Source organism: Linepithema humile, chromosome 2 (assembly GCF_040581485.1).
Source record: "Linepithema humile isolate Giens D197 chromosome 2, Lhum_UNIL_v1.0, whole genome shotgun sequence".
NCBI lineage: Eukaryota > Metazoa > Arthropoda > Insecta > Hymenoptera > Formicidae > Linepithema > Linepithema humile.
Genome location: NC_090129.1, coordinates 14281838 through 14295470, shown reverse-complemented (window position 1 = coordinate 14295470; position 13633 = coordinate 14281838). Strand labels below are relative to the sequence as shown.

At 50.8% G+C, this 13633-nt stretch overlaps 1 long non-coding RNA gene across 1 annotated transcript; it reads left to right on the top strand.

Moving 5' to 3' along the window:
* The first annotated feature begins 378 nt into the window (after positions 1-378).
* On the top strand, positions 379-13532 carry LOC136998014 (uncharacterized). Its single transcript, XR_010888597.1, has 2 exons — positions 379-5370; positions 12965-13532. It is a non-coding gene; the product is annotated as an uncharacterized lncRNA (long non-coding RNA).
* The last annotated feature ends 101 nt before the right edge of the window (positions 13533-13633 follow it).

The following is a 13633-nucleotide window of genomic DNA, read 5'->3' as shown; positions in this document are numbered from 1 at the left end:
AGATTGCTGTAGTTCCGCGATCGGACTATTATTTTTATGTCCTCCTGCAATCCTAATTGAAAATTTTGCAGGGCCTGGCCTTGTATTGTTCCCTTAATCGTGTTCTTTTCGGCCACGGTGTGTTCCTTGCCTTCAATCGTTGACTCATAGAGTTTCATTGCGAGCTAATCCACTCGCAGGCCATATACTTAAGCGCCCTCCCCCTGCTTTTGCTTGAGTGTGTTAAACTCTAACTGCAGGTGAGCAATGCTTTTACGGGTCGTATAGCATGCCTCGAGTTCTTGCTTCAGTTTTGCGAACGTTTGTATGTTTCGCGTCTGGAAATTGAGCATGACCTTTCCCTTTAGTTTAGTGCACAATATGGCCTTGAGTAACTGTGACTCTTCTGTAGAATTTATGCTTTCCTTGCATATGTGCTTGCGCTTAAAAATTCTTGGATTTTGTGCTGCGAGGTACCGTCAATTTCCGGTATTATACTCCGCGCCTCTTTTAATTGCATGTAGCTGGTCGCGAGTAGGGACCTACTCCGTATATCGGATGGGCCATGTCCGTATGTCACGTTCGTCTCTGTTACACGTCGTGGTGAAACCTGTGCCCTATTATCAGGCCCGAACGCGACTGGTCGGATCGTGTTTCTTATATCGCGTTGCTGTTCTTGTAGATCGACGAACTGCTCTTGTAAGCGTAGTATTTGCGTGTGGAAATGTTCCTGTATCCCTTGTAGTTGAACTCGCATGTCGCTCATAAATTTGACCATTATTTCCATCTGCTCAGTTTCGCGATTTCTCTGCGTTCCGGCCGCTATTACGGTCTCTTTGCCTTCGTTACTTAGTTGTTCGCGTAACGATTCTATATCTTCGTTTATCACGCTGGCAGTTATGTTGCGTGGTGCTTGGGCCATCGTGCTCTCGTATCTTATCTCGCGCGGATCGAATACTGCTATCGTATGAGGTCAGTTCGGACTCGCTATTTGTTGACGCGCGACTCGGTGTTCTACTGCTTATTTGTCTGTTTTGACGCGTTTCCCTATCCTCACTTTCGAGTATTAGACTAGTATCTATTTTCCCGAAAGAGTAGTGTCGATTTATTTCTATATTCTCGTGGACTTCCGGATTCTCGCTCGCGTTTTCGGTACTAGAACTCTGTGTTTCGAGTTCGCGATTTCCGCGTGTCGCACGCTGTGTTCCCTGATTCGGGTTTATAAGTGCGCTTATCGCTCGTTGGCCCTGGCTGCTGAATAGCCAGGATCGATTAAGTTGCACGTTGGGGTTATCGCGTTCTTCGGACATTAACGCCGCTTAACTTTTAGTGTACAATTTTTGTCAGTAACTTACAGAATTATTATCGCTCGCATGTTGAATCACTGCTCGTGCCGTTGCGTCGGGCTGTCTTCTGCGTCCGGCTGTCGGCTGTTGAGGCAGGTCGCGGTTCGTCTCTGCGATAAGGCTGCTCTGCTCAGGTTGCGTTAATTCAGCTCCTGCGGCGTTCTGCTAGGCTCACGCTGTTCCTCTGCTGATTGCTGCTACGGGTTGCTTCGGCTCACTTTCTTGGTCACCAGTTTCAACACTTTAACTTTCGTTTTGCGTTGTTTTTAACTCTGGTGCCTGTGCTTCTAACTCTTCGAGTTAGACTTCTTGGTCCAGCTGCAGCCATGCCCAGGTCATCAGGGTATCCAGAACATCCAGATTAACGGTAAAGATGGCGAATCCCACCGCTGCCACCAATTTGTTGCGCCTACTTCGATAGCGGTAGGCGCTGCGTAAAGATTCGAGATTCGCCGTGCTGGTCAAGGGGGCTTTGGCTCGGAGAGTTTAGGAGAATGATGTACTTTTAAATAGATAGAATAACTTTTATTCGGTATCTTGTTTTACACTTGTCACCTCACTCGGCGACCGTACTACTGCGGTTACGCGTGTACGCGACGTGTCGTGCTTTGTCCGGAATTTTGCTGATAAAAACCCGCGGCACCTTGTGTGCCGCCTTAATTTATACGGATCAGTATTCGGAACACAATGAGACTTGAACTATATCGATCCATTGTGTTACCAAAATGCTAATCTGTTTAACCTACTTTAGACGCAAGTGACACTCGGGCTTCTAAGAACGAGTGTTCGCGTCAGCGCCTAATTGTTTAATAATTAAATAACTTTTGTCACAGGTTCTCGAGAAGTGGCCTCGATTAATGGCCTTCTAAATGTTTATTATTGTTATTGCCTAATTAACCTATAATTATTACGTTGTGGTCTTTCGACACACAACAACTTCATTAATTCCTCTTTTTATTTTTTAAGTTTCCAGGATGCCTCCAGGATCTCCATTGCAGCTGGCACATCAGGATGTCCGCCACGGAGAGGATAACCCAACTAACGGTGAGTTTATACGAACGCATGTAAGAGGTAAATATTTGGAATGACTCTTGACATTTGTATATGATAAAATAATCACAGTTTATTGTTTGTCATACGAGTACATCGGAAAATTATAATTAAGACGCACGCACTTGCACAATTGCACGATCTCTTCGCGTCGCCGGGTTGAACATAAATCGGTTATCACAATTTATTGATCATGTTTTACATTGCAGTAAAATATAACACTTCACGTACATCCTCCTTTACGGCAGGAGTCGCGAAAATCTATCATCAAACTACTGGTTATCGGTTAAATGATATAAGGTGGCCATGGTGCTCCTTCGAAGCGTGACTCGGCGAAAGACACGCTAGGAACCCATTTTTCGCACACCAATTCTCTGGACGCTGGATTTCGTTCCTTATATACCTCGACAACGATTGCTTTCCTTCCTTCTTGGGTTGAACCAATCCGGATTCTTACAGGTGGTAGCTGTCGTCCGCCAATCATGTTTCCGACGCCGCTGATGAAAGGCGCTGGCTGTTTATCGCATCGGAAAACGTTTGCGATTGTCTGCCATATATGGAAATTCCCACGGCGAATGTTTAGCCGCGCTCGGTTAAGTATTGACCGAGTTGACTTTTCGATCGTCTTTGATCAATTCGCCGACATAGATGTTTGACCAAATGCCGACGCTTAGTTATTACAGCACCGCTTTTCGTATGCGACTTGGCATCGAATAATAATAATAATAATAATAAAAATATCACCGCTATCAATTCGTAACCCGTTTCGTCACGGCGGTGATTCGCGTTTAAAAGAATCTATTTACAGTACGTAATTTAAAATTGCATATCTTGTCTTTAACACGAAATAAAACTACTCGGATTTATCCGATTTCTTAATGATTAGTTTAACGCGGTTTTCTTTATCGAACTACTTATCTTTACGTATTCTAGAAGTAATCTTAACACTACGATGTCGTTTCGCGTTTCTTACGTATACGCGGAACGTTCATTGCGATAAACTATTAAAATTTTATAAAACTAGGAACAGCGAATAATTTGTGCTCTAATGGCAAATAAAACATTTATCTATATGTATTTTTAAAATAAAACTTAACCTATGTCAGGACCTTGGGAATCTTCTTATCGCCGAAGGTCCGCTGCTTCGCTGGTTCCTCGGGGCGTTGGCCGCATGGCTCAGCTCCGTTATTTTGCTGGGGTTTCCGCCTGCTGACCCGCTGCTGCCGGTCGCAAGGTCACCATTAAGGTTGGTATCCCCACATCCATTTCTTCGGCGGAAATCTTCGCCAAATCCTGGGGCCTCCGAACCTCAGTGACCTCTGCTGTAGCCGGGATAGGAATGTAAACATTACCACTATCACCATCTTTATTTACAGTCTTAACATTTTTCTCTATAGCTTTTCCAGGGGCCACCGGTCTACAGGCGTCGCTACCCGCCATGTGATCGGTGTTAAGACCTCTGTCAAAGCACACAGGACACCTAATCTTGTTTCTGCACTCAGTCAGAGGTTTTGTGATCCAGTTCGTCACATCTGTAGCAACAGAGCCTTCTATCTTTAGCCTCAGGGCACTTTTGTAAAGTATGACCCACCGCCAAGCACCGGAAGCATTGCAATGGCCTTGGTCGCATAGGATCAACTCTTATAGTTGACCAGCCTATATTAATTCTTTCAGCTTCGAGAATATTTACAGCAGCCGATATCGGGCACTGAACGAACACTGCACCTAAACCTCCACGAACATATCTGGCTAGATGAGACATTTTTTATTGAGCATTTACCTATTTCTGATAAGATGTTTCTAATTTCAGGAATAGAAATCGAGTCGTCCAGGCCTGTAAGTCTTAATTGTGACCTTTTAATAGATCTACGCAATTTAACTCCACAATTATCTTTAAATATATCTTTCAATCTAATCAGAAGAATATCCGCTTTAGTTTCAGATTCGTCACCCGGAATCTCTATAAGCACACCACCCGTAATCGCCCGCTTGATTTTGGTATTCGTTATACCCAACTCCATAAAAGAGATTTTCTCACGCACCGTTTTAAGAACATCTGCGTAAGAAAGACAACCATCTTCAATCAAAATAGACACCGCTGACGTACACGGCACCTTCTTTTTAAGATTAATTAATTTATCTTTATAAGTACTATTGGATTTTACGTTAATGTTATTAAAATTATTATTAAAAGTATTATTGGTATACTTATTTCTATTAATAAGAGACCTAGAGTCAAAGTTCGGCAGGAGCAGAGAATTGTCTTTAATCGGGATAGATTTTGTACCCATTTTCTTTCTCTTTCTCTTGTTTTTCTTATCACGGACGATGGACCATTTAGTTTTATTTCTATCTACTTCTACAAAATTCTCAAAAATTTCTTCCTCACTCATACTATAAATACAAGGAGGATTATTTATATCACAGTTATCCATCCGTATGTTAGTTAATCTATTTTATTTTTTCATTTCTCCAGGTTTGTCTCTAGGCACAACAGAAACCTCACTATATCCTCCAGAGACAACTTTCAATCTTTTCTTATTCGATCCCCTAAAGTTTAGCGAGCTTATAGTCGGCAACTTATCATCCGAAAACCCAAGGTAAGTGCTCTTCTTACCAGAATTACAGTTCATCATCATATTATTATTATTATTAGTCTTTTTCTTGCCCTTACCTTTTTCCATTCAGACGGAGAAATTGGTGGGCCAGGAGGATGAAAATCGCCAGATTTCGGACCGCCAGTGTTAAGATCCTTCCTGAGCAACCTTATCTCCTGGATCAACTGAGTCATTCCATCTCCCAGTCTATCAAGGGAGCGGATGATGGCAAGATTCAGATCCAGTCTGCTAATAAGTTCACTATGGGAGTTTTCCATCTAGGAGACACAGATCGACACTGTGTGACACGGTCAAACACCGTGCTTAGATACTTGATGGAACGCGTTTAGTTCTGAACTGGACCGCTAGAGTCTGTTTATGTCTTCCCATGATATCTGGTAAGTTCATTTAATTGAAAAATTGGCCAGGAGCATATTGGCATATTGTACCAGGAGCATATTGGCATATTTAAAGTACGTACAAATCAACATAACCATCATTTATTATTGTTTACGATTGCGATAAGTATAAATATATTTTGCAGATAAATAAAATGAAAATTCTCTAGAATACCATCCCAAAAATTGGCAGCCATGAACTAGACTCTGTGTTCGACTTTGCTCTTCTGCTGTGTCGAACCGTGCCGTGGCGTGTCATTGATGGAAAGCACCCTGTCTGACACCGTGTCAATGTGTCGCCTAAATGCCTTGATGAAAAGCTCCCTATGTATACCACTTTCACAATCTTTCACAATGGTTTTAGCTGAAGTAATATCATCTCTAATATTTCTACTGCTTGTAGATCTCCTTCTACTCTCGAATGGAGGGAACCATCTTTGTTTGATCAACGTTCTTATCTATTATGTTAGAAATATATAAGGGGGTGAGGGAGTCAAACCCGCTTTCTCGAAACAAACTGAATCGTATCGTATCAAAACTATTTATTCGCTATTCCTCTTATATAAAAGACGTTAGTTTCACGCCACCGTCGTAACGGATGGGACTAGCCGCACACTAATAAAGACATGCATGCTGCTATGCGTGCATCGATTCCCCCTCCATGGATCAGGGCCGTCTCGACATCCTAGCTGCGGCGCTCCGTTGGGCTGTAGCCCGCGCTATTTGAATTTCCTTTTAGAATATTTCCAACAATTACTTCATCCAAAATCACAGGTAAGTCTATTAGATAAATCTATATCATACGAGGCTTTTTTTTTCTTGTGTGGAAGCGTAGCTTCCCCCCCCCCCGGGGGTAGAGAATCTTCCAAAAACACCTTATGGCGTGCAATGTGGAAAAATATCCACTGCCATAAGGTAGTGTTGGATTCGCCTGGGATTCGGAGTACAAAAAGACCAACTGTCTCTCAGGCGCCTACCAACTAAACTCCACCCCCGTTGCTTGGCCGTCAGCCGCCGTTTATGGGGGATAGCCGGAAACCGCAACGCATTACATTCGGCCACCCCCCGACTGCCGGTCACCCGGCATCATCAAAACCTATGTGGGGGGAGGTTCCCACGTTCCCCCCCCCCCCGCCCTCGACGTGAAAAACCCCTTGAACCGTGGCCTAACGGTCCCGCCTACGGGGACGGACAAAGACCAAAGTCCCCCCTCAATCCGAGAGGGAGTGGTCTGACACTGCCCGCCCCGCAGGGGACCAACCCTTGCCCTTCCGACACCTCGAGCCCGGCTTACCCGGAGGTAATTGAGGAGCCGAAAGGGCCCGCACTTTCTGGGGCTGGAAAGGAGGGCTGGATTTCTCCCCCCACTGCCCTAAGGGCGCTTTTCCGCGAGGGTCCTCGAGGTCGCCCTCGTGACCCTCGCGCTCACACGAGTCGGCCCTGCTAGGAATCTCGCCCGCGGTGTCCGTGAGGACCATCCACGGAACTCGCGTAGTGGCCCCAACGGGCACCGGGGGGGGGGGGGAGTGGTCACCCATTTTTTAGGGGAGCCCGGAGGCGCAGGGGGGATCGGAGGGCACTTCTCCGACCCCGCCCTGTGTTTCCCTCCCTCCCCGCCTTCGTGCAGATGGGGCATTGGGGGAGACAATAACATGCCTCCCCGTTTCACCGCAATTAAAACAGCAGAGGGCCCTGTCCTCCTTGGACGGGCACCTCTGCTGTACGTGTTTACGCGCCAGGCACCGAAAACATCGGGTGGATCTGCTTTTGAGCAGCTCCACCCGTACGTAGGTCCATCCGATCTGGATGACCTTGGCCTCCGATGCCTTGACCGCCGCTCGTGCTGGGCATTGCGCCCAAACTGTCTGCACACGCCGGTTGGTCGGGTGTAGCGGACCTATTCGGATCTCCGGTTCTGAACATTCGCCAATACGAGCAATAGCTCAGCGGATCTCCTCCCCGGAGACCGACTCCTCGACCCCCGTGAGGCGGAGATCAAGTTTCTTCGAGGGGAGTGAAACGCTCACCCTCTCGAACCCCTCGAGCGCGGTCTTCATTGCGGAGGTCAGCCGACTTGCCCCAGCCTCCGCAACTTGACCTCCGGGGATCTCCAAAAGGAGATCCCCGTTGAAGGCCCTCCGTGCCTTCATGCCGTCAAAACGACCGAGATCCTCTAGGCGGATCTTCTGCCGCGCCATGGCCATGGCTCCGGCCAGGTCGCCGCGGCCGGTCAAGAGGATCGCCGCCGTGCGCGGGAGGCGCTTCCGGCCTTTACGCGCCACTGTCGCCTTCCCCTCCGGGCGTCGCCTTCTTGGGGGCCGTCTTCACATGGAAGGTCGGCCGGGCTGGGGGCGCGGCAGAGGAGGGACGAGGCCCTCCACCGGCCTTACCGGCCCTCCTTTTCCGCCGGACCACGGTGGCCCAGGTAATGAGTTCCACCGCTTCCGGCGTGCTTATCGCCTCGGGAAGAGGGGGTGCAACGGAGCCAGCGGAGACCCCCAGCGGCGATGGGGGAACATCCCCCGCCCCCCGAGGCACCACAACCCCAGTGGGTCCCCCCTTTCTCCCCCTTCCCCTCACTTTGCTCTGGATTGCCCCCCTAGCGGTGGAGTTCTCGAGGGCGGGAGGGGGCGGAGGCTGTTGGTGGAGGGGGGCATCGCCACCCTTTCTTCCAGCCCCCGGAGGCGGTCGCCAAATTCTCGCAAGGTATCGCTTGCTCACCGCCAAGCTCACCGCGATCTGCGGATCATTCGACGGGGAAGGACGGGGGTACCAGTCCCCGCCCACCTCTACTTCCATGGTAGTTCCCCCCAGCCGGCCCAGGGCTTGGGAGAAAACCCTCCACTACAGGTGAGATCGGCCTCTCACCAACGCGCATTCTACGCCTGTAGTTTGCGGATTTGGCGCTGGAGACGGCCATACTCCGACCGCTGGGACTCAATGTCCCTCTCCAGCGCCTGGACCCACTCGCGCCAAAAGCCGTCCCCGCCCTCGGAAGCCCGCCCGGCAAGAATCCGGACGGTCTCCCTGAGGACGTGCACCCCAAACTTAAGCTTTCCACTGAGCTCACCTTTGAGCCCAGTGGCCGGCTGTCGCACTTCCTCTATGGAGAGGAGCACCCGGTCTATGCTCACGAGCATCTCCTCTGAGGTTCCTTTCTCCATCAGACCAATGACCTTCTCAGCCCTCCTTTTTTGGGGGCCGGTGAACGCCAGCGGGATGATCTCAAGGAGGGGAACTTCCCCCCCCTGAGTTGCCGGCTCCGGACAGTGCAGTTCCCTCCGCTGCACTGCCCGTGGTGGACGTCCCCGCGGTGACTCCGTCTTCCCCATCGGAATCCGATTCCGACAGGAGCACCGGGGGGAACCTAAAGAAGTCCGACCCATCTTTACGCGGTCTACCCCGCTCCTTGCGGAGCAGCCGCCACCTGTCGCTCGCATCCCTTTTGCAAAGGGCGGGACGGGCCTTGACCAAACCTGGGGGGAGAGGCGCAGGTTCCTCTAGAAGGGGGTCCCCCGCCCCTATCCCCTAGTAAATCCTCCAGCGGGAGGTCCTCCACGGCAGGAGGAGCAGTCCTCCCTCTTACTTCCATCTCCTCTCCTGAGGAGAAACCACCGATATCAATATCTACTGCGGGGCTCATAGTCAACCCCGCAGTAGGCGTTTCACCGGATAACGACGCGGCAAAGGCAGGGACTATACCCCCATCCGCGCCGGCAGCTGGGTTATCGACCCCCTGCTGCTGTAAGTCTTTCCCTGTGTCGGTCATACTTTCATCATAATAATTTGTTAACAGAGTTGTTTTCTCCGGGTGTATTTATCGTAGTTTTCCTTCCACTAAGACGGTTGTCGACCAAGACTAACGAGCCCGTTCTGCCCGGATCTTTTTATAGAGGTTTTATCACCCTCGCGGACCGTGCAAGCTCAATGCAAGCACCGGCCCCCAGCCCCAAACTTTGGGTTACGGTATAAGACACCACGTCCCTCCCTCGTGCCATGGGGGGCCAGCCGTTATGCCGAAGTACCGGCGTGCTAACGAGACTGGCTAGGTCCCAGATTTTTTCTCGAGGTTTACTCCTCTATCCTGGGGGTGTTTTTCAAAAACACACCTATCGAGTCCAGGCACCCGGGGGTTTGGAATCAGAGTCCCCATCTCCTACCAGCGATTGGGACAAAACCCTGACGAAGTTGCTAGGCTCCGCACGGTCCCTCCAGCGTGCGTAGGAATCTACCGGAGAAGGAAATGAGAGAGGTCGCTAACGCTTTTCCATCCCCCCTCTTATCCTACCTCGGCGCGATGACGGCGCCTGGGCGCGGAGGGCGTGGCCTCGGCCGATCCCCTCCCTGGCCCCTTCTCCTCCTCTGGGAAGAGGCAGTACCTCCCTCCTCTCTCTCTCTCTCGGCCTCCTCCTTCCGAGACATAACCGTCTCACAGAAGGAGACCACCTCCTATAAACCCTCCTCCTCCAACTTTCCTCTAACAAAGAAAGGGAGGTCATCGCCAGCCACCTCGACCAGAATCCGACGCTCCACGGACCACGCCGAGCACACCTTGAGCGTGTGCTGCGCCGAATCCTGGTCGGCCGCGCAGTGGAAGCACCGCGCAGTGCGCTCCTTCACAATCCGGCACAGGTAGTCACCGAAGCAACCATGCCCGGTAAAAACCTGCGCCATGTGGAAGGAAATTCCTCCTCCTCTCCTACCTATCCACTCCAGTAGGCAGGGCTGGATGGCCTCGACGGTCCTCCATTCCGTGAGACCCGGAGTATTGTGTTTGCTCAGTCGGTGTTTCCACTCCCTGAGCGCCACCTTCCGGGCCCTGGCCTACTCTCTCTCCACTTTCCTGGGGATGTTTTCGGGGGAAATGTCGCTCCGTCTGACCTCAATATGCTTTGGCAAGCAAAGCAGTGACTAGGTCGAACGGGAGCATCCCCGCCAGGGTCGTGGCCGCCACGTACGACACCGTCCGGTAACAACGGGCGACTCTGATGGCCATGCGGCAATCGGCTTTACGCACCAAGGCGCTGGCGCGTTTGTTGGTCGTTTGCCCAAATCGGTGCCCCGTAAAGGGACACCGACCGGACGGTGTTCGTGTATAAGTGCCTTACTTTGGCACTTGGACTGCCGAGATTGGGCAGGAGGCGACACAACACGTTCGCCATCCTGTCCACTCTGGGAGTGAGAGCATCGAAATGCTGTGTGAACTCCCAGAGTCCATCCAGGGTGAGGCCTAGATACTTCATCTTGAACCCCACAAGGATACGGGACCCTCCGACGTTTATGAATGTCGGGGGTGGTCTCCCTCCTGTCTTCCTGTAGAAGAACAAGGCTTCCGTCTTCTGAGGAGCCACCTGTAATCCCAGGCCCCGTATAGCGCGCACTACACTTACCACGGCTGCGGTTGCTACAGCGCGGCCTCTCTCCAATCCTCCCCCCGGCCATGACTAACGTGTCGTCGGCATAACAGACGACGTCACAGCCCGGAGGAAGGGCCGCCCAAAACACATCGTCGTACCCGAGATTCCACAGTGTCGGGCCTAAAACAGACCCCTGTGGAACCCCGCGGTAACATCAACCTCTCGCACACCGTACCTGTCCCATCCGTATATGCGATTGTCCTGCCTCGGAGGTAGTCCCACAGGACTGCCCAGAGATAAGGGGGCAGCTGGAGTTGTTCGAAAGCTGCCCTCAGACAGTCCTAGTGCCTCAGGAGATCTTTGTCGAGGGTGGCCACGCCCCTCCTCCTGAGTTTTTTCGGCCTTATACTGGCGCCTCCATCCGCCACTTTTCCACCGCTCGGGGGCATTATCCCAGTTCCCTCTTTGGGTCCTCTTACCAATTTCCCCTTCGGGGTTCTAAAAGGGGCGTCTCCCTCCTCGCTCTTACTCGAGAAGGAGAACGCCTCCCTCCCTTTCCTTTTCGTGCTAGCAGGGAAGGAATTCCCACTAGCCGTTGCTGCCCTCTCGTCGCTCCTCAGTCGCCCGACGCTGGTCTTATCGGCGACTTTCTTCAGGCCGGCTGTTATGCCCCTTCCCTCTTGTAATCCTGTCAGCGCCCTCTCTATTTCGTGTTTGATGTCCACGTCGTCATTGCTAGTTCCGTCCGGCTTTGTGATTGTTTTTTGTGTATTGTGTGTCTCCATCTTTGTCCCACAAGTATGGTAGGAAACAGGTCCACTCCGGCAAAGCCTCTATACCGGAGTAAGGCGACTAATATACTGTGGCGCCAGGTGCCCCATAGGGATCGTTTGCGACCACACATTTTTATAGTCTCTGCGGCCATTCAACCCTCGGCACGATGCCTTCTACCTTAGCTTGAGACTTCCGCGCTGTTGTCCCGGATTCGTACCCATGAATCGACGCGCACGCCTTACGGGCCCTCAAAAAAGCGACTGGCCCGCTCGGCGAACGCCACCGATCGGCCAGGGGGAGACCCGCCCCGCCACCCGCCCGCATGAGGCCCGACATGCGGCGGATCACGAGCGACGACGTACCCCGAAAGCGCGCTCCCGGGTAAAATGCGGATTCCCCCGGGGAACGCGTCCCGACGCAGCCGCCGCCCCATCACCACCACATGCCGGCCCGGGTCCCCCAGACTCGGGGGCGGACCACAGGTCCCCACCCGGGCGGGTGTGGATGTGGTGAGATTGTGTGTGTGAAAGAATGGTGTGTGTATGTGTGTGTGTATATGATTGATAAATGAATGTGTGAGTGTATGCAGGCGGGAAGTGGTATCCCACGCATCATCACGATGCGCGGGGGCCCCCGCCGGATGCATGCATAGGCCCCAACTTCCGGGCAGCTTCGCAGTGGCGAAGGCGCCCAGAAAGTGCGAGGGCCAAGAGTGTGTGTGTGAACGTGTGTGTACATGATGAGCGCGAGCGCGGGGAAGGACGACCCCCGGCCGAGTGCGCAGAGTCCGGGTAAAACCGAGGGGAAGAGCAGCGCACCTCCCCCTCTTCCTATCCTGTGGTTTGTTCTCAGAGTTGCCTTCTCCTAGGTCGGTTGCCTACCATGGCTGACGAGTCCGACCAACCCGGGTCTTTTTATAAAGGTTTTACCACCCTCGCGGCCCGTGCAAGCTCAATGCAAGCACCGGCCACCGGCCCCATACTTGGGGTTACGGTGTGAGTCAGATCATACGAGGCCTGCACTTGTTCTCTTCTTTTAACCTCCTACAATTCGACCTCCAAAGAATCTGCTTTGCATTTATTGTCCATGGCTAATTTTTCCATATTATAGAACCTCGCCTTCCAATATTCTGGGTCCTCCTTTGATGAGGCCTTGATAGATAGAAGGTTGCTGGTTCTACGTATGACCTCTAGGAACACCTTAATTTGTCCACTAAATGACTCTTTAATGTTGGTCGACCTCTTCCTAATTGACTCTATTTCATCAATCATATCTTTAATCTTTAAATTAAGCTAGGTAGCGTGTTTCAATTTGACGCCAGCCATTTCATTTTCAACTTTTTCTACTATCGAAAGAGAAACTCGGGGCATACCTCTCTTTTTCAAGCTCTTCGTCTTTAAGGGGGGAACCCCGCTTCCTTCTTTTTCTACTCCCTGTAGATTTAATCTTATCTTCTTTTTCAGATGCTCGGACGACCCGCCAGATAAGACTCTACCCTCCGAATCAGAGTATTCCGCTCCACAGAAATCAGAGGCATCGGGGGCAGAACTCACCGAACAAGGCAGCTCCACGTCCTCAGATGCCAGAGTAGAGTCGACCTCACTTCCCCTCAAAGAGCCCGATCTGGATCCTCTTCTCAGCACAATAGTGATAGCCGTGCTTAATCTTTCAATGCTGGCAATAACAGCTCGACTCTCTACGCTTGCCGCAGACGTGGAGGCCATCCCTTCGCAGGATGACGACCCGCAGAAGGCAGGGACGATACCCCCCACGTGCCGGTCCCCGGTATCCGAAGCCGGGGCGTTTTTATCTATTTTCTTACTCATGTCCATAATTGTTAGCCTGGTTTTATTTAAAACAAGAATGTCCTTCTCTTGTTGAGATAGTGTATATATATTTGTAATATGTTTTAGAAGATAGTTTTAAGTATTGTACTAAAGATGACCACATCCGAATGGTCGAAACGTCTAATTAATTATTATGTGATATAAAGTAATAAATAGAGCATGTCTAACTAGCTCTAGCTCTGAAGCTTGTTTGTCATTATTTATTTTGTATATATATTTGTTTATTCTGGGTAGCTGTCCTACTCTAATAGATATAACTAAAAGTCCACCGAGAACAATATCATT